Here is an 18,612-nt window from a genome sequence, read left to right as displayed (position 1 = left end):
AAAACTCATGGATTGAGCACTACACCACATGGTCTGAAAGATCCCTGTGGTCTGTTGGGGTCAGCTGTCCCAGCTGTGTCCCCCCCAGCTTCCTGTGTACCCCCAGCCTGCCCACTGGTGTGGTGGGTTGAGGAGCAGAAAAGGCCTTGGCTCTGCGTAGGTGCTGCTCGTAAATAACAAATACATCTCTTTTATCAATACTATTTTCCAAAACACAGCCCCATACCCACTACTTTGAAGAAAACTCTGCCTCAGCCAAAACCAGCACAAGGAGTTTGCATTGCCATCCTCTGTTTAAGAAGATTTGTTTACTCCCATGGCCATCTGCCTTTTCAAACCATCTATATTTCTGGCCTTCAAAGCTTGTTCCATGTAGCACGCAATTACTTTGCCACCACTGCCATCAAAGTTATTTACATTTAGACCTTCTACATAATCTCATTTGTCTTCACATTCTTGTCTTGACTGAAAATATCATTCACATATCTCTTTCCTGAATGACAAGATTTAATTCCAAGCCCATCACTATGCACATACAGTTAGGGAAAGATTCTTCCTCATGTTCATTATTCTGCTTTTACTAACATAAAATTATTTTGCCACTTTCATGTTCTGAAATTCAGGATGGTGAAAACCTTCTGCAACAGTTTTAATTTTATCTCCCCCTGTATCAAGTTCCAATTCTCTATTTTCTCTCATGCCTTTTCCATTATGTTATGAACACACACTTCTCCTATTGCACAAACTGATTTTTTTTAAACCATCTCTCACAACATATCACTTTGATCACTGACAGCTCAGCTACTACAGAAACCTCTGGCTAAAACTAACCAAAAGTTTTTTTAGGAAACTAGCTATACATCTGTATCTAAGTCATTTTCCTTCACACATACATACATTTGCTTGTATAAAAATTAAGAATTGGAACTTCTCCCCAAAAGAGCACATTAAAATGAACAGACATACATTTTAATAACAAGCAGCAGCTCTTTTCCACTGGCTTGTGGTTTTAAAACTGCAATCAGTGGTTTAATAATTTTACATTTTCTTTCTTTTAGAAATCTTGGCCAAGCATTCCTAATATAGACACTTGGCACTCACCCTTTTTAGAACTTCCTTGGTTCCCTTTTGGGAAGGCAGGGATAGGCCTTCTTCTACCTCCCTTTTCCAGTAAAATGAGCCTGTTTTTTCCAGTTCCAGTAAGAACAGCCTGTTCTTTATCAAATCATAAAAACCTGTGTGGGAGTGAAGAAACAGCAAATATAAGAGAAGGACACAGTAAATTAAAAGCAGCTGAGGACGCATGTCATAGAAAAGAAAAGCAACATAAGTTTAAGTGACCTTTTGTATTTCAATAGTGACTTTTGACAAGCTTTTTATAGAAATCCACTGTGTTTTGAGTGTCTGATGGATTTTCTTGGGCTAACTCAGGCTCTGATATTTGACCAGGAGACAGCCATTTGCACTGGTCCAGAAAGGGTCGGTAGGCTCTACAGAAAGATAAATATATCACCCTGTCCTTGCAGCACTCATAGCAAAGATAAGGAGTTTTACACAGAATTAACCTCTCACCTCTAGCAGGATAAGCATCCAGCTTAGCTCTAGCTGCTAGGCTGCAGCAGGAAGATTGAGCACTGCTACTGTTACCCAGAACTGCCACAATACCCTTAGATCCTTTAGACAAATCTATGTCCAAATACATTACCACTTAGGGTTTTTTTTCTCTCATTTTATATGATTTTTTCCAATGCTTGGCTAAACTTTTAAGATTATGACCAAGATATTTGGAAAACAATGGAAATTTAGGACAAGAAGGCATGGTCTTAAGCTATGCCAGGGGAGGTTTAGGTTGAATATTAGGAAAAAAGTTTTTACAGAGAATTAGAATGGGCTGCCCAGGGAGGTGGTGGACTCACTGTCCTTGGAAGTTTTTAAGATGAGACTGGATGTGGCACTTAGTGCCATGGTCTGGTAACCACGGCGCTGTTGGATCAAGGGTTGGACTTGATGATCTCGGAGGTCTTTTCCAACCTGGTTGTTTCTGTGATTCTATGATTCTATGATTGCTAGCCAAGGTTGATAGGGTGCTCTTGGCATAAGAAGCAGGTTCACCCATTGACGAGATCTGGAATCCACTCAAAAAGAAATGGGATGTTATATGTGAGGTAGAAAGGGGGACACCTCTTACTGACACAGAAACTAACTCACCACAGTTCCCAAAGCATATGGGAGAAGAAATACACAAAATTAAGAAGCAATCAGGTACAATGCTTACTGTTTTTTTGCCATATACAAACACATTTCTTAACTAATCATTGAAAAACACTAATCCTTGAAATGAACAAAAGTAAAGTTGTAGTATCTGTATTATGGGAGCAAGACTAAAGTCATTGCTCAGTTGTAGTTAAATGGGTGGCAGTTGTGAATGGGACAAATCCTGGACTTGTGGTCTGAGAATTGGTCACTGCTGTCTTCTTGCCTATATTCCACACCATTCCTTTAAAAGAATTAGTTCTGTTATTCTCAGATAACCTGAATGCACACACAACATAAGGGCTTTGAGAGAATCTTCCTCTTACAGGCTGATAATTGGAGTGCATATTAAGCTATGGGGGCAAGAGGTAGGGTGGAAAAAGAAGTTTGGGATTTTTTGGGGGGAATGGTGGAATGGGAAGTGGTGGAGGTTTTTTGTGATAGGGGTAGCTTATGGATTTTTAGGTGGGAAAAATATAGCTTGGCGACTCCAGCAGTAGACACAAATCTGGATTAAAGTCGTTAAGACCACTGAACTGCAGATATCTGTAAACATCACGGTATTTAGATTAGGGAAAGTACATCTAAATCTCTTTTCTCTTTAGCACAAAAGGATGGATTAGCTAACTCTATTAAATGACCATAACTATGAGAAAGAGAAAGGCAAGGCAGCAAAAGTAGATCTTTGGGATTTTTTGTGCGTTCAGACCTGGAGCCCTCCATAGTTCAGAGAACAGTAACTGAAGAGAGCAGTACAGGTTTCTGGCTCTCTGTTCAGCAGAAAAAGATGAACACTTAAGAGGAACAAATTCTATAAGCAATATGAGTGCATGTAAAGTGATTTGGGAAAGGGCAGCTTTCTGTCTAGTCCCTGCTGATGAAAGCTGGCAGCTGGCAGCTGGGAGCTCTAGGCACTGCCTGGGAGATTTCAGAGAGCTGTGTCTTTGAAGAAACTGCAAACCTGGAGTGAGTGACAACAACAATCAGTCAGAAGAGAGCATGTATTACATTTTGTCAAATCAGTGTGTGCTAACAGTTCCAGAGAGCACCTCTAAAATAAAAAATACCCAGAGCATTAAGATAAATAGCTCAAAAAGCATTAGTGACGGCCATTAAAATGACTTGTAACACAGGGCATTTGCTATAGGCAGAGGCTGCAATGAGACATTTAAGATGAAACTAAAAATTCAGAGAAAAATATAGCTATGTCAAACATCTAAGGATCTTTGACAATATTTCTGGTCTTAGAGGCAGCAAAAGAAGTGATAGTGACTGGGAACATCCGCTAGATTGTAAGGATCTCTGCTTTTTTTGTCAGGGACCCACATGCATGCATCTGTCAAGGCTTCCATCTGAAGGCAGCACTGAACCGAGAGCAGTGAGCTCAGCACCTTTTCATATTTTGAAGTGCATTCAAGGCAATGAGGTGGGGCCAGCCAGGCAGTATAAAGAGACAGTTTGTATTCCTGATGTAAATCCAGAAAGCTGATTTCAGAAATGGTTATTTAGTTCTTAAACAACCACTACTTATCCCTTTTAAATGCTCTAGGAAGCCAGAAGATGTATTTATGTCAGAAGTCGGAGACCATACACCCATTGTTTCAATGATGGTTTTTTCTTCAGTCCCCAGGTATCTTGCAAATTCTACTTTAAATCTAATAGAATAATAAATACTTCGGGTTGCAAAAGATCTTTAAATAAGATCACCTAGTTCAACCCCCCTGCAACAATCAGGGACATTTTGAACTAGATTAGGTTGCTTAAAGCCGCATCCAGCCTGACCTGAAATGTTTCCAGGGACAGGGCATCTACCATCTCTCTGGGCAACCCGTTCCAGTGTTTCACCAATCTCATTGTAAAAAAATTATTCCTTGTATCTAATCTGAATCTACTCTCTTTTAGTTCAAAACCATTACATGCATTGTCTTATCGCAACAGGCCCTACTAAAGAGCCTGATGTGATTTCCCCAGGCTCAGAGAGCTTGTAGGAGGGAACAGATCTGAGCAGTTCAGAGAACAGCTGCTCAGCAAAGGTGGATTCTGTCCCAGAAAAAGGGAACTAATAAACACTAGTCAGGGTCTCCTCAGTCACTCTGCAACAAGCCTGTATCCCTTCCCATTTCTCTTTACTTGGATTTAGTGAGGTTTAGGTCTTTCTGTAAATAATTCATAGAGATCAATTAAGTTTCTAAAGCTTTTCTAGCCTTATGTACTGTATATGCTATGGCAGTATCTCAGAAAAAAAAAAAAAAAGTCAGATTTGGAATACAGCATAGGGGAAGAGCAAAGAGCAAATACAGTTTGGAGGAAGGGTGAATGTAGGACATCACATGAATAATGGATGCCAAAAGCCATAAACTGGAGAACTGAGACTTGCACAACTCTCTTGGAAAGTTCAGCAATTTCCTTTCTTCCTTTTTACATCAGTTGTAATAAATACCTCCTGTTCAAATATTTGTTAAAATAATTTGGTTTTCTTATCTTGAAACTGTATCTTCAAACAGGTGCTTTGCAAAATCACAGTCTCAGAAAATCTGCCTTTAAACTGGGAGCCAAGAAGCAATACTGATACTCATCAGCATGTTTCCCGTTCAGTGGGCATGCAACAGGAACATAATGCATATCCTCATCATTGTTTCTTACTGTCTTATACCTCAATCTCATCAGATTTATTCTATGTAACTATAATTGCCAGAAATGATCTTTCAGTTGAAGTGTTCATATACAAAGGTGTTTGGAGGTAAAAGAGCAAGGACGGTAGAGTTGATTAGTCAAAGGCACATTAAATTTTAAAATAATAATATTCTCTCCCATACCGACAGGGTAACTTAGAGGGAAAGAAGGCAGTTTTGTGCAGGCAGCACCCTGAAATTCTGTACATTTATCATCCAAGTTAACCAGCCATATTCCTAATGAAAAATGTGTGGTTATTCTCACTCTAAGAGCAAGCCAACTCTCCTATCTCATAGTAAGGCACATTATGCCCTGTGGTTAAGTAGTAAACTAATACTTTGTTCATAATTTTCACTGCTTAAATTCAGAAGCATGTAAGGAGAAACAATCACAACCAAGGGCCAGACTAATCCCCTTAAAGAGGAAAATCCACTAAAATCAGCAGCTAAGCTAAGCAATTCCCTCCCATACTCTTAACTGTTGAAAGAGTTTTGAACCTGCTGACAAGAAGAGCAATTCAGGCAGTGATATCAGGGGTTTGCCCTTTTCATCTGTGCACCCAGCACACATCAGATGGGCATGATAGTGATGTAGATGAGAGGTGCCACCCCAAAGGCCTCCAGCAGAGCCTGACCACCCTGGGTTGTTGGTCACTGCCATCCACTGTTGCTGCCTCATCCGTGGGACTGCTGGTGTGGTCAGCCCCAGCCAAACCAGCTCTGGCTTAGTTCAAGCCAGTGTTTCTGTTTTGGGGTTGCTGTCACCGGGAGCAAGGCCAGCAAGTGGATGAGCACCTCCCCTGTTCCAAGCCCTTCTCTAACCTATGGGAGACAGCTGGTTAAGGCATCTTTCCCACCAGCACAAACTCAGGAACTTCTCAACACAACTTACTTCCAGAGCCCTCTCACCCTCCAGGATCATCACACCAGGCCAGGAGCTTTCAGATTACATTTGCACAGATGGAGAATTAAGTCTTCCCTTCCCCATGAGTTTCTTGGTGCAAATTCCAACTCTTTTTGGCATATAAGAAAGGTCAGACTACAGCTGGCTGTACAGTCCTGTTCACCTTGAGTCCTCAGAGTAAATTAAAACAAGAGATAGAGAAGGGTTTTTCAGACAGGTTTTTGTTACTTTTTTTTTATTTCTTAACACTAATGTCTAGGTGTGCTGGAAGTAGTCAGGACCCCCACAGCTTTTATTGGGTCTGATATTGCAAAAGCTGTGTATTTCTAAGAGTTCTAATTACAAAGATGTAATTAAAGATACTCGCAAGCAGTACCAGGAAAAGGAGCACTTTTCTCAGTACTTTGCTGAAAGCACATTAATTTTGTTCTGTAGAAATGGTCTTTGTACTCTCTGCACCTCAACACTTAACTACTTTTAGCATCTACAGATCAATTAGTCAGATACCTACACAGATACAGTTTCCACCCAAACACATGTTCAGTTATTCATCAGTGAACACATTTAAAGAGAACATAGTATAGGTTGTGTTCTGTTTAAAAACATGCCATTTAGCTCTCAATTTAACAAGCATTAGACTCAAACAGCTTTCCAATTGTTAACTCTTCTTACAGAGCTTTCAAGGCTTTCACATTATCTGAAGTTCAGCTGAACAACCTGAACTGAACTACTAACTGAATTACCTCCGGCACAAAAGCCAGCATAGTCCCCTCTCGTGTTAATCTTACAAAAAGAGCTTTTTAAACTCAAAGTACTGATTTAGAACTTTAATTGCCTATTATGCCAAGTGCTGACTAGTCAATAAAATTACTCCTACTAAACAATACTCTGAATATACATTTTTAAATAAAGATGAAGATATCAGAACTGTACCTATTTAATTCCAGAATTTGTTCCTAAAACTTATTAGCTTGTTGTTTGCTCTTTGCTACTATTTATGAAGTGTACAACACACTAGTATTAAGACTGCATGGTCCTAGATCTAAATATTTAATGCACTAATATAAATAATATTGCTATTTCTGGGCAGATCATTGTGGATAAAACCTATTAGAAGCTGATTTTTAAAATATTTCAGCTGGATCTGTATTGAATTTAATGATGGAAGTCTGTTGGGGGATGGCACAGTGGCAGATAAGCGCCAAACACAGCCCCTGACGCTGTTTGCCCCTATTCCTTGCCAGGATTCCTGCCAGAGAGCCTGAAAGGAGGGTTTGTAATCCCAGAATAGTTTCACTGCATGGACCGTTTAATTGTCAATGTCTCCAAATTAATTCCCCTCCAGATCACAGGATTTGAAAGGTACAAGGCTTCAGGGCAACTTCAGATGGCAAGTCACCATGTTACCACCAGGTATTGCCTCATTTTTTAGACACAGAGGGAAAGTTTTTGCAGTAGTCATGTCCAACCTACCCTTACAGCCTTAAATTTCTGTCAAACTGCCTACAGCCCCATCCGTTCCACAGCCTAGACTCAGTATTCTTGCAAGGAATCCTTCATTTCCCGTCTTCTGTGCCAGGATCTTCTTTTGCCTTGTTGTGTCTCCTGGAGCTTCCACTCTCCCATCTCTTCTCCCAGCCTTCAGTTATGTGTTTATCTACATTTTAAACAAGTGTCCTTGAAAATTATCCTTTCATATTGACTCTAGGTACCTGTTTTCCCTGACAGTAATTCTAAGCCCAATCTGAGAATCAACTGTCATAGATCACTGATCCTGGCCAGTTTTCCGACAACACTGCCATTGAATTAACTCACTCTTGTTCACGTTTCCCATTTTCCTGAAAGTTTTGGAGTTTAGAGTTGTAAAATATAGAAATAAAGCGAGGCAATAGAAAATGTGGTGCTGCAAGCCAAAAGAGGATGAATTCACATTAAAAGGAATTCATAACAAATAATCCATTCCAATTTGCAAATCCGCTCAGGAAGATGCACTGTAATACATGCACCCTGTTCTATTTAGAGAGCACAGAGATCCTCAGTCACTGTTAGGAAATGCCCTAGTATTGACATGTTAAATATATCAGCTTGATCAGTGTCACAATAGGCAATTGTCAATCATTGCAAAGTCATTGATTACAACCTCTATCAGACATGTTTTGGCTTACATTAGCATTTTCTATAGAGAATCCTAAACCATTACAGAGCATTAAATCTCTTCTTAGTTCATGTCAAAGTTAAAGCCCTGCACTTGACTGTCTCCTCAAGGCAGCTTTTCTGACCACACAGAACACTCGTCACTCAAGAAGTTAGTTTTAGATCACAAACCATTTCTGTTTAGACTATGCAAGAAAAATATATATCACCTAGGACACATGAGACTGGGAATATTCTAGACTAGACTAAATAGCCTTTAGGAAATTTACGCTAATTTAAAATCATCTATTTCATATTTTTTTTTTAGCTTGGACAACAAGAACAGGCTGTTGAATTTCCACTTTTTATCCTGTTTGATACCTTGGCTTTCACCAGCACAGATACAATGGCTAGAAACAGTGTAATAACTTCCAGTGACTTTTAAAAGCATGTTTCTGTGAGCATTAGGCAGTTTGAATGCTGGAAGTATAGGTTGTTTAAAACAAATATTTTCACTTTTCCCCACAAAAGCTTTCCCAATTACAACAAGTGTAAAACACATAGGCACTACAGAAATGTAACAAATCCTAAAGGAACAGTTGTAACAACTTTCAGAATTTGTAGATAATATAGTCTTATTTCTACAATTTTTCCTTAAACTACCAAGTAGAATTGAGGGAATAATTACATCCCAGAAATTTTCAGTGCTGGCAGCAGACTGCTGAATTTTACATGACAGCATGAAATATTATAAATGAGCATAATTCAGCAACTCATACTGAGCTTTTCCATAAGAACAGGTGAGCTTAAAAGTTTTTCAGTTTTTCTTAAGAGACCAAAACCAGGGTTATTATGACTGAATACAATATTGATTCTACTTACCTGAGTTTGATTTTCTGATACTCAGTGTCACCCCATCCATACAATATAGTTGGATACAGCTTTGTGTTCTGAAGCATGCTTTGTGATCACCACTGTGGAAATAATAGCTCACACAGAAAAACAAGTAGCATAGTAAGAGATTGCATGATGTGTCGATTAAGGCACTGAGGTATGAGGCTGTTACCAGTGAGAGAAATTAAGTTGCAGGTCAGGGGAGACCAAGGTATATCTTATGATCAGGCTTGAAGAGGTGGAGAACTATTGAAGTAGAGATACAGAAGAAAGCTAGAATATTTTTAGCACTCTGATGTTGACTAAATATTATACTGAACATAAGAACAATTTGGTGTTTTTCTTTTTCTCTCATGGCATTCCATCACCATTAAGCTGAACAGGTAAATGCTCCAGCACTTTGCAGATGCAAGATGCTGCTCACTCAGTGAATTGCTTTGACCAGGGAAAGAAAAACTCAGCCTCCAGGCCTGATCCTATCAGAGGCACCACAGGGTTCAACCGTCAAAATTCTTGGCATTGGCAGAGCTTCAGTGATGCCAGTGGGATCCCTAGAAAAAACTTGATTCCTCAGACAGGCACAGATATGCACTTCCAGCATGTGTATTTACTGACACAGCCCAGTCTAAATGTTTGATCCAATTTACTATTAAATCTACAAAGAAGCGATGCATTAAGTTTTCAGTTTGGCTTTGGGTAGGAGATCAATGCCATACAATCCCAAAATGACTTTTTACCTGACTTCAGAACAACTGCTGAACTGTTCTGCTGCTCAGAAGCAGAAAGCTGAGCAAATCCAGTCAAGCAGATACCTGCTTGCTTCTCTATGGATTATTTCCTTCATTAAAGAAACAGTTACCAATAGAGAATTGCATGATGCAATTATATCTGTTATGTACAAAGGAGGGGGAGATGCTCCTTCATCTTCCTTATGGGACACCTTCTCCCCAAAAACAAATTCCAGACTTAATTCTGTACTGATAGAAACTTAAGAGCAAGAACAGGTAGAAACACATCCTCCAGCGCTTTCAAAGGTCTCTCTATTTGGGAACACTTTAGCTTAAAAAGCATCTTTCATAACATATACTGGATATGCAGTGACACCAAAAAACCTTCAGCCATGAAGAAAGCAGCAATGCAGGAAGCAGTAGAAGGAAACCTTCCCTTAAAGGAGCAGGAACTCCCATAGGCTTTAGGTCAGCAAGTTTCAAAGGAGCAAAGAGGAGCATTGGACATAAAATTTGAATCCCGTTATACTTAATGGTTCCATTTTAGTCTACCCCCAGCTGCCTAACCTTTTGGGCAGACAACCTTTACTCACAGATTTTTGGTATCTCCTGTCCTTTAGTGACATTACTTAGCTGGATTTTCAGTGAAAAGGTCAAACTCTTTAGTGATATAATTACTTTTGGTATGTGGAGACTCACACGCTTCACTGGCAAAATTTCAGTGAAGTGGACATAAGAACAGTTATATGCCTAGTAAGCCTACAACTAGGTTTCCCAAATGATGTGTTTCTGGTCAGCCATCGACAGAAGCAGCAAATACAAATGCTGACTACTCAGACAGCACCTGTATGCCTTTAAATTTCCCAGGCCTATCACTACAATACACGAACCAAGCTGGGGAACCTGATTCATGCTCTAAAATCTAATAGTTTATACTGCTCGTTTTTCAAGAACTGTTTGGAGGTGTTTGATCTGAATGATCAAGTGTTTGATACAATATCCCCCATAATGTCTCAAAAATTTGTAGATCCAGTACTAACAGCTTATCGACGTGCTTCAGCAGTCAGTGAGGCTTCAACATTTGTTTAGACCATTCTAAGACACGAATGTCCCACCACGAAGCAGATTTGTCTGCAGATTTTGCAGCACCTCAGAGAGAAGCCTAGAAAGACCATGTACCAATACCATTTCAGTTGGCTCTCACTCCATTGGTCTGTAAATGATGCAGGTAAAGTATGTAACAAGTATCTCACATGGCTCAAAGCCTAGGGTGGGAGCTTCTCCCCTGTGTTCTTTGCTTAGGAAAACATCCTTCCCAACACATAGATAGTAAGTCCTGCCAGATGAAAACAATCAGAAGTTGAGCCATGGAGATACGTACACAATCAAATTCCAGGTATAAGGCTTTTGGACTTAAGAGGGAAAAAATGGATGCTTTAACTGAAACAGATGTAACAAATCTGAAGTAGAAGAGACTATTTCACTTGGAAGGGACCCTCTCCAGGAAGCTCATTCTAGTTTACCATTGATCTGCATTTATTCTTCAGCTGTAATAAATCTTATGCCACCATTTCTCAATGGTCTCATATTTCCTGCCAAAACAAGCTCGTTTGGCCTGGTTTGTCTCTTCCTTATGGAATTTCTCCAGCTGCAGAGTACAGAGGAGCTGTGCTGACACTGGACTGGTCCTTTTTGACCGTCCTGCAAAGAGTGTTCGAGTAGGTCAAATAAACCAGCTTTCAGAGCGACACAGAGGCCTTGCAAAGCACAGGTTTCTGGTCACCCAAAGCCTCTCATTTGATATCCCTCATTTCTGGGAGCCCTGCCTTGCTGCCCTGTATATTTGGGTCAATTCACACAAATATCTGAAATGCTACTGCCTCAAGGTACATGCACCTGAGCAAAATTAACTGTGGCAGCAGGAAAGTAGTAGATGAGCAGCAGTTTACAGAGTCCATGAACCAGCAAATTGCTGTCTATTGAGCAGTTTGTCCATGATGGATACCACAGCTTGATTAAGTCACATTCTCCAGCCTTGTTTCACAGCACACAGAGCTTCTGCTTGAGCTCTAATTAACTTACATCAGTCTACAGTTTAAACAGCTGTGGTAAATAGGGCTGTACTCAAGTCACCAGGCTTCTGCTGGCTACTGAACTCCCCTCAGGAGGCTCCCCCTCCCTTGTTAAATTCTTAATGCTGTCCAGCAATTTTTTTTCCCTTGTTAAAATATTAGATGAAGAACAATTCAGAAGATTTGGGATTCATTACACAGCAAATGACTAAGAATCTCCAATAGCTCACCCAGACCTAACTGTCGCTTTCTATTAAGCTCCAAATCCATGCTTTACACCTTCTGTTAATCTTCTCAGAGAGGTCCCTGGCAATAAATTTGAAGGCATCGAACACAATATTAATTTGCAATAGGTGAGGAGTAATAAGAAAAATGAACTGATTTTTCAGTGAGTTTTAGGTCCTTCTTTTATTGTCAGGAGAGGAGGAACCAAGCAGGCAGATGACTATTGCACAGTGGTCTGAACACAAAGGTACAGCTAGAAAGTGACACAAGTTTTCCACTTGAGATCACAGTGACCAGCACAAGGCTATCATGCCATTTACCCTTCCAAGTTGCCATAAAAAAATCTAATCTAGAGGAGGGATTTTAAACTTCAGCCATCTCATCAGGATCTCCTACAAGTAGGTGATTCTGCCTGATGTTGCAACCAATTACTGGTGGCAGCAAGACACACTTAAAGTTCTTCACAAGAGTGCTCCCATTAAACATAGGAGCGACTGATCCAGGGCAGTATCTCATCTGTGCCTGCATTATTTCTATGGCACATATCAAAGCTTCATTGCTAGTGGTCTCCAGACTTCACAGGATCATGAACCACTGCTGTGGTGCCTGCACTTATGAGCAAATTTCATATGTCTTCAAGCAATAGTAGAAAAACTGCAAGACCTTTACTAGACAACCAGTAAAATCAATAATGTGGACAAAATGTGATCCAGCTGGTCATGGATGCTTTCCTTGGTTTTCTAGGTCAGAAGGCTTTGTTTCCTTTAATGTTTCCTTTCTTGGCAATTCTAAAATCATTGGAAACAGTTTAGAAAGCTATAGAAAGAATACATAAAATTTTGCTCATCCCTAGAAATGTTATACCATGCTTTTCTGTACCAATACTAATACTAAATGTAATCCAACAACTGTCAGGTTTAGTTTCAGTAAAACTGTGCAGGGTTTATAAAACCACAGTTGCTGACCTTGATCTGCAACCATATCTTGTGTAACGATCAGGCACATTTACTCACTTGAAGATAATTTAATTAATCCCACAAACAAGAGATAATTCTGAGAGGTACATATTTCCAAATGAGCCAATGCAGCTTATATGATGGAGAAGGCAATTTTCTGCTCCATTTTTCTCTGACAGAGGCAATAGAGATGCATGCTCCGAAAAAGGAGAGCTGTCACCCCTATTGTACAAACAAAAAAGATAAACCCTGCACGCTATACTTGACAAAAGGCAAAGACAAACGAACAAGGTTACTATGCAAAGACAAGAACTTACATACGCAAAACAAGCTCATTTATTAGACAAGCAATTATTAGACCAGTAAGACTACTTCATGAATTGCCCTTTCCCGTGAGTATACAATTTGCTTCTTAATTATAAAGTCTTTAGTGAGGACATGTTTACCTAGCCCTTTCCCAACTATTGAGCAATGTTGTATAAAGCTTTGATGCTTTACAAAGGAAGAAATAATAGAAGAAACAAAGGAAGAAATAATCCATCAGAGAAAAAATTACTTCTATCTGAGCTGAAACCAGGCCAGTGTCATTTCCTACTCTTGTCAGGATAGAGAAGTCAGGGCAAGAGCTTTTTACTCTGCCTCCTTGCCCTCCAACCCCAAACTCCTGCCATCGACTTGGTTGTCATTCCAAAGGAGATTATAGCTGTGTCAACCAGAAGGAAAACATAGGAGACACTATAACCAACTGTCAAACAGTAATTTATCTACTTGAATTTTGATTGTGCAGTAGCTTCTCACTGAGTAAATGTGTTTGGAAAAGAGCTGCATTAGATGGGACTAATTTAGTTTATTAAGGAATATGAACGTTCAGAGTCAGGAGTGAAATGGTAGCTTCTATCTCTGATTACTCAAAGCACTCAGAAAAGCACATATATACATTAATACCCACAGATTATTTTTGCTAGTGATTGGTAGAATAGTAGTGGGGAAATAGGCAGCACATTCTTATAGGGAAATCAATGATGCTGTGTAACATTATCATAAATAGTATTGCAGCAAATACTGGAACCTTCACAGTTCCTATGCAAGTTTATACAGTCCAGCACACCCAATGGCACATAAAAGGCTAATTTACATCAGGTATAGTGCACAGAATAAAAGTCTTTTTTTCCTGAGAACATTGTCTACACTTTGATTTAGTTGCTCTTACAAGCATCTTGAAATGCTTAAAACTAGAGTAGGACATCATGCTTTGATAAGATCAGGATGTTTTGTTCAAATACAATTTATTTTTTTAAAAAACAAAAAGGTCACTTTGGAGAAAAAACAAAAGGAGACTGAATTTCTTTCCCAATGAAAGTTCACCAAACATATACTTCTCTGCTTCATTTTCCTCAAAATGGCATTTGCCAGCATAAATTCATTCTCTCCAAGAACTTCCAGCTATCTCATGCTTCAAGGATTTTTTCTAATGCCATCAGATGAATGATTTTCTAGTAAGGTCCAGCTCCCAGCAGAGCCACAGGCTGGGTAGATACTCCACAGCTGCAGTAGCATTGCAGTCAGTCAGCCAGTAGGATTAAAGTAAAACTTCGGAAATTCTTGGGTTTTTCCTTTCTTTCCCCTGGGATCCACAAGACAGGAATTTCAGCAGCGTAGGGGATTTTTTCAAAATCAGCCTGAACATCTTAGCTTCTCTGCGGATCCAGAAATGAAACAAAAAACACCCAGACACTTTGCCAAACCACATCTTTGGAAAACAGACTTGAGTAAAATCTCTGAACTGTAGAAACATGTCAAAAAGCATGTAAAGAATTTTATTTGTAAATATTTTAATCATACTCAGAAATCTAATCAAGAGTATCTTTACCGAAGTCTGAGTTCAGCCAATATACAAGCTTGGTTCTGTGCACTACTATCCCAAGTCTGACACAGCCCATTAACCATCTAATACATTAGAAACATTTTTCTTGTACCCAGCTAAAGCTACAATAGGTTTGTTATGTACTCACTTTTAAACATCCCAGAAGACTGAATGAGGTCTGAGCAAAGTAATTTTAGTACAGTTACTCAAAAACAGTACAACTAAAATTAAATGCCCTTACCGTAAATTTTTGGTAAATTCACATAAAGGCAGCAAGTATTTCTATGTTACTACCATTAATTTCATATCACCTCATCGTGCTAGTCACAATTTCTATTTAGCAGCAAGACCACAGTGTCAGTACAAGCAACATGGGGCCCAGGGAGGCAAAGCAAGTCCTCAGTAAATGCCTTCTTGTGAGGCATATCTGCTGTGGGGTTTTGTACCAGTATATCCCTCACAGAGGTTTTCAGGAATTTGTTTTTCTGTGAGTTGTACAAGCTGTTTGCTGTCAGAACTGTCCCAAGGAACATTTCAATACTAGGATAAAATCTCTAGTCTCTGCACAAGCCTCAGGAGCAACCACTCATTAACATCTTCATCCCAAACTTCAAGTCAGATGTGCAAAGACATTTTAATCCTTATAGTGGCACACTTGCCTAAAAAGTAATTACTTTCAGGTATATCAAGTTTTTAAGTGTCTCACAAGGTGACAGTTCAAAGTAGGAAGATTCATGTTCATTGATCATGAATGAAATATGTGATCAAATACTCAGAGAAAATCACTTGTATAAGTCATTCTGACTCACATTATTAGCTCTTCTAATTTCATATACTTTGACTTATAAAGAACCTCACCCAAATTACTGCATCTAGAAGCTCATATTCTGATTTCACCATGTGCTAGAAGCAAAAAAAATCTGCCTTAGAATTAATGGCTCTTCTCTTGAAGTCCTTGTCACCATAGCTTGAATTCCAAAGCTTTTTGTTTCTAAGGATACAGGTATGTATTGACAGGCATTTTTATAGGAAAATTTGCAGTCTTCAGCTGCAGTCACAAAACTTCACCTTTTAGATCTCTCAATCTTCCTAGAAAGTTGTTTGAATCATTACTGTCAAAAAAGTTATCCCTTATTCTCAGTCTGATAAACAAGTGATCTGTAAAATGTAAGTTAGAAATGCAGTGCTGGCAAACAGCAAGAGAGGCTGTTAATTTTCACTTTCTTTTCCATTTCACACACTAAATGATGCCACTTTAGAGATGAAACACTGAACAGAAATATTACTAAATTAGAATTTTTTAACATAAGAGGTCACTTCAAATAGAGACTAGTGTAAGTGTGTCTGCTGCTTTCAGCTGAAGAAGCACTAGAGTAATTCCTGGCTGTTTTCACTGGATATAGAGAAAAGTAGCATTAAGCTATGAGCATGCAAACTGCTGATAAAATGGATTAACTTGTAAAAGGCTCATTTCTGCAAAATCCTGTTGCTTGTCACTGAACTCCTGGTACGTCTGCCAAGTCTAGTCTCACCTTCAGACCTAACACTTCAACTTTTTCCTCCCTGCAGCGAAGAGGAAGACACAAGTTTTGTGTCTTCAAACCATGACATCTTCTTACAGATATTACTGAGCCAACTACAGGTTTATTCCTTGTCTTTTTACTGCAGCCTCAAAGCACACCACAGCTACTGAAAATACAGCATTTTGCCAAAACAAACACAGAACTGATGACATGGTCATAAGTTGCAGGAAGTAGAAACTAAATCAAGATGTCCTAGATTTTTCTTCTAAGAATACCTCTGTTTCCCTTTACATCTCAGTTTTCTTATCACAATTAAAACCACAGTCTTGCCATCTTCTTTTTAAAGCTACCATATGTGGGAGAAGAACAGATTCCAGGATGAGGCATCTGTTCTAACAGCCCAGGGAGGACTACAGCTAATTTATAGATACATAAGGACACAGGTGCTGTAAGGTTAGGGTCCAGAAAAGCGATAGCATTGAGGTGACACAAACATTTTGGCATAACAAATTCTCAACAGCTCAACATCTTACAGCAACCACTGTACAGCAGCTGTATGTCACATCAACAAGAAACACAGCATGGCCTGGAAGCTTCAAATAACAGGATGAAGCAGTACACACTTCATCTGCCTCCCTAAAAAACTGCAAAAATTTCTCCAGCTTCAAAAATACTCTGGAAGACCCCCACATCACATGCCTTCTAGGTACTACCAGTAGAATTAAGAACTTAAGCTGATAGTCACAGGCACAAAAGCTTCCAGACCTAGAGAGGGTGAAGAAAGCTCATAAGGCTTTCACCAAGCTTAAGCATATTCCACCTCAGAGCTCCAATGCTACCACAGAAGCTGATGTCAAAGATCCTGATGCCACCTGCTCTTGCCAGATTTTAGACCTTTGGTGTTCTGCAAGTCATCCAGTTTTGTTCAATAAAACTTATTCTTCCTGCTACTGCAAGCTGATGATGCATAAAAAGAACGTTCCCCCAAACCACTTCTGATTGCATAAACATTTCAGGTTTTTTCCAGTTTAGGGGTAAAACTGATGGAAAAGATCCATTGCTATTCTCTTCCTGCAAAAACTGATTGAAAAGAACTAATCCAGGGTTACTCTGTCTCTGTTCCTGATAACATCCATGTGACCCATATCTGGCCCATCATGTCTTCTACTGTTGTGAATCTGTTTGCTCAACAGCACCAAACTTCTACATTGCTTTAAAGCAGAAGGAGAAACATTCACAGCAGCACCTGAATAAACAGGCCTTCTACAAAGTTTTGATCATCTTAGAGATTTTTTTGAAACTGTATTTGCAAAAGTTTCGCACTTGGAACAAATTCAACCATGAACTGGTTTCTCTATCAAGATTCCCCCCTATTGACCTCCAGTGATTCGGGGGGGGGTTCAATATAGATTTGTTTTCCCCACAATAATTTGACATAAACATCAATGAGTGTGAATGAAAGTTCTTACTAAGAACACTTATATAATTAAAAAAACAGGCTAGTAGTAGTTATCCACTAAGCCTTTAGCTCCAGTAATTGTGAAGGGTGGCACAGCCTAGACCAAAGCAAGGTGGAATAATAAATCCGAAGGTAAACTAGAAAAAAATTAATTTGGTTTGGGCTTTAACTACACCTAGATATCAAACAACCACTATTTTCAGCTCATGACAGCTCTCAGAGTTAAACACATCTGTTCATACTTTGAGTTATTATAGATCAGACCATGTCCTGGTTTAATGACAATATGTTCAGGACGTGAGACTTCTAATGAGATAAACCCTCTTTTTTTTTCTTTTATTTCCCTCCCCCCAAATATTGACAAAGTGGGAAATATGAGGAGTCTGAATGAAAAAGGAAAAATAACCTTTCTGACAGGTCCTGAGATGCTGGGGACAGTCCCTCCCCAGCTCAGCTAAGACAGGGCAGGCGGGGGGATGGTCCCCCGTGCTTTAAACCACATACGAAAAAATTCTCCAAAAATCTTCCCCATTTAACTAAAACTACAACAGACTACAAAAGTGTTTTTTTCTTGATTTCAAGTGATTTCATAGCATTAGAGTCAAAAACAAAGATGTCTCATCCCTGTAGCATATATGAATTCCAGAGGAATTCCAGAGGAGTGGTCCTACTTAGCTTGGATAATTGTCAAACTGAAGAGAGTAATTATGCATCTTCATGTGGTACAGGTTGTAGGATGTAAGTTCACATAGTTTCTTCCCATTGTTAGTGTCAGCTTCTGCACAATACGCTCTGAAGATGTACTGTAATGTTTAGCAGAGCAGAGTGTGGATATGTGTGGCCAAAGTGAGGAAAAAAGCCCCCGTGGTGCCATAGCCCTTATCTTATTGTTATTGTTACTAGAACATGATAAAAATGAGTAGTGAAAG

This window comes from Lepidothrix coronata, unplaced genomic scaffold (genome assembly GCF_001604755.1).
Source record: "Lepidothrix coronata isolate B3197 unplaced genomic scaffold, Lepidothrix_coronata-1.0 Scaffold8, whole genome shotgun sequence".
Taxonomy (NCBI): Eukaryota; Metazoa; Chordata; class Aves; order Passeriformes; family Pipridae; genus Lepidothrix; species Lepidothrix coronata.
The sequence above is the reverse complement of the archived record's forward strand: the minus strand, read 5'-3'. Positions refer to the sequence as shown.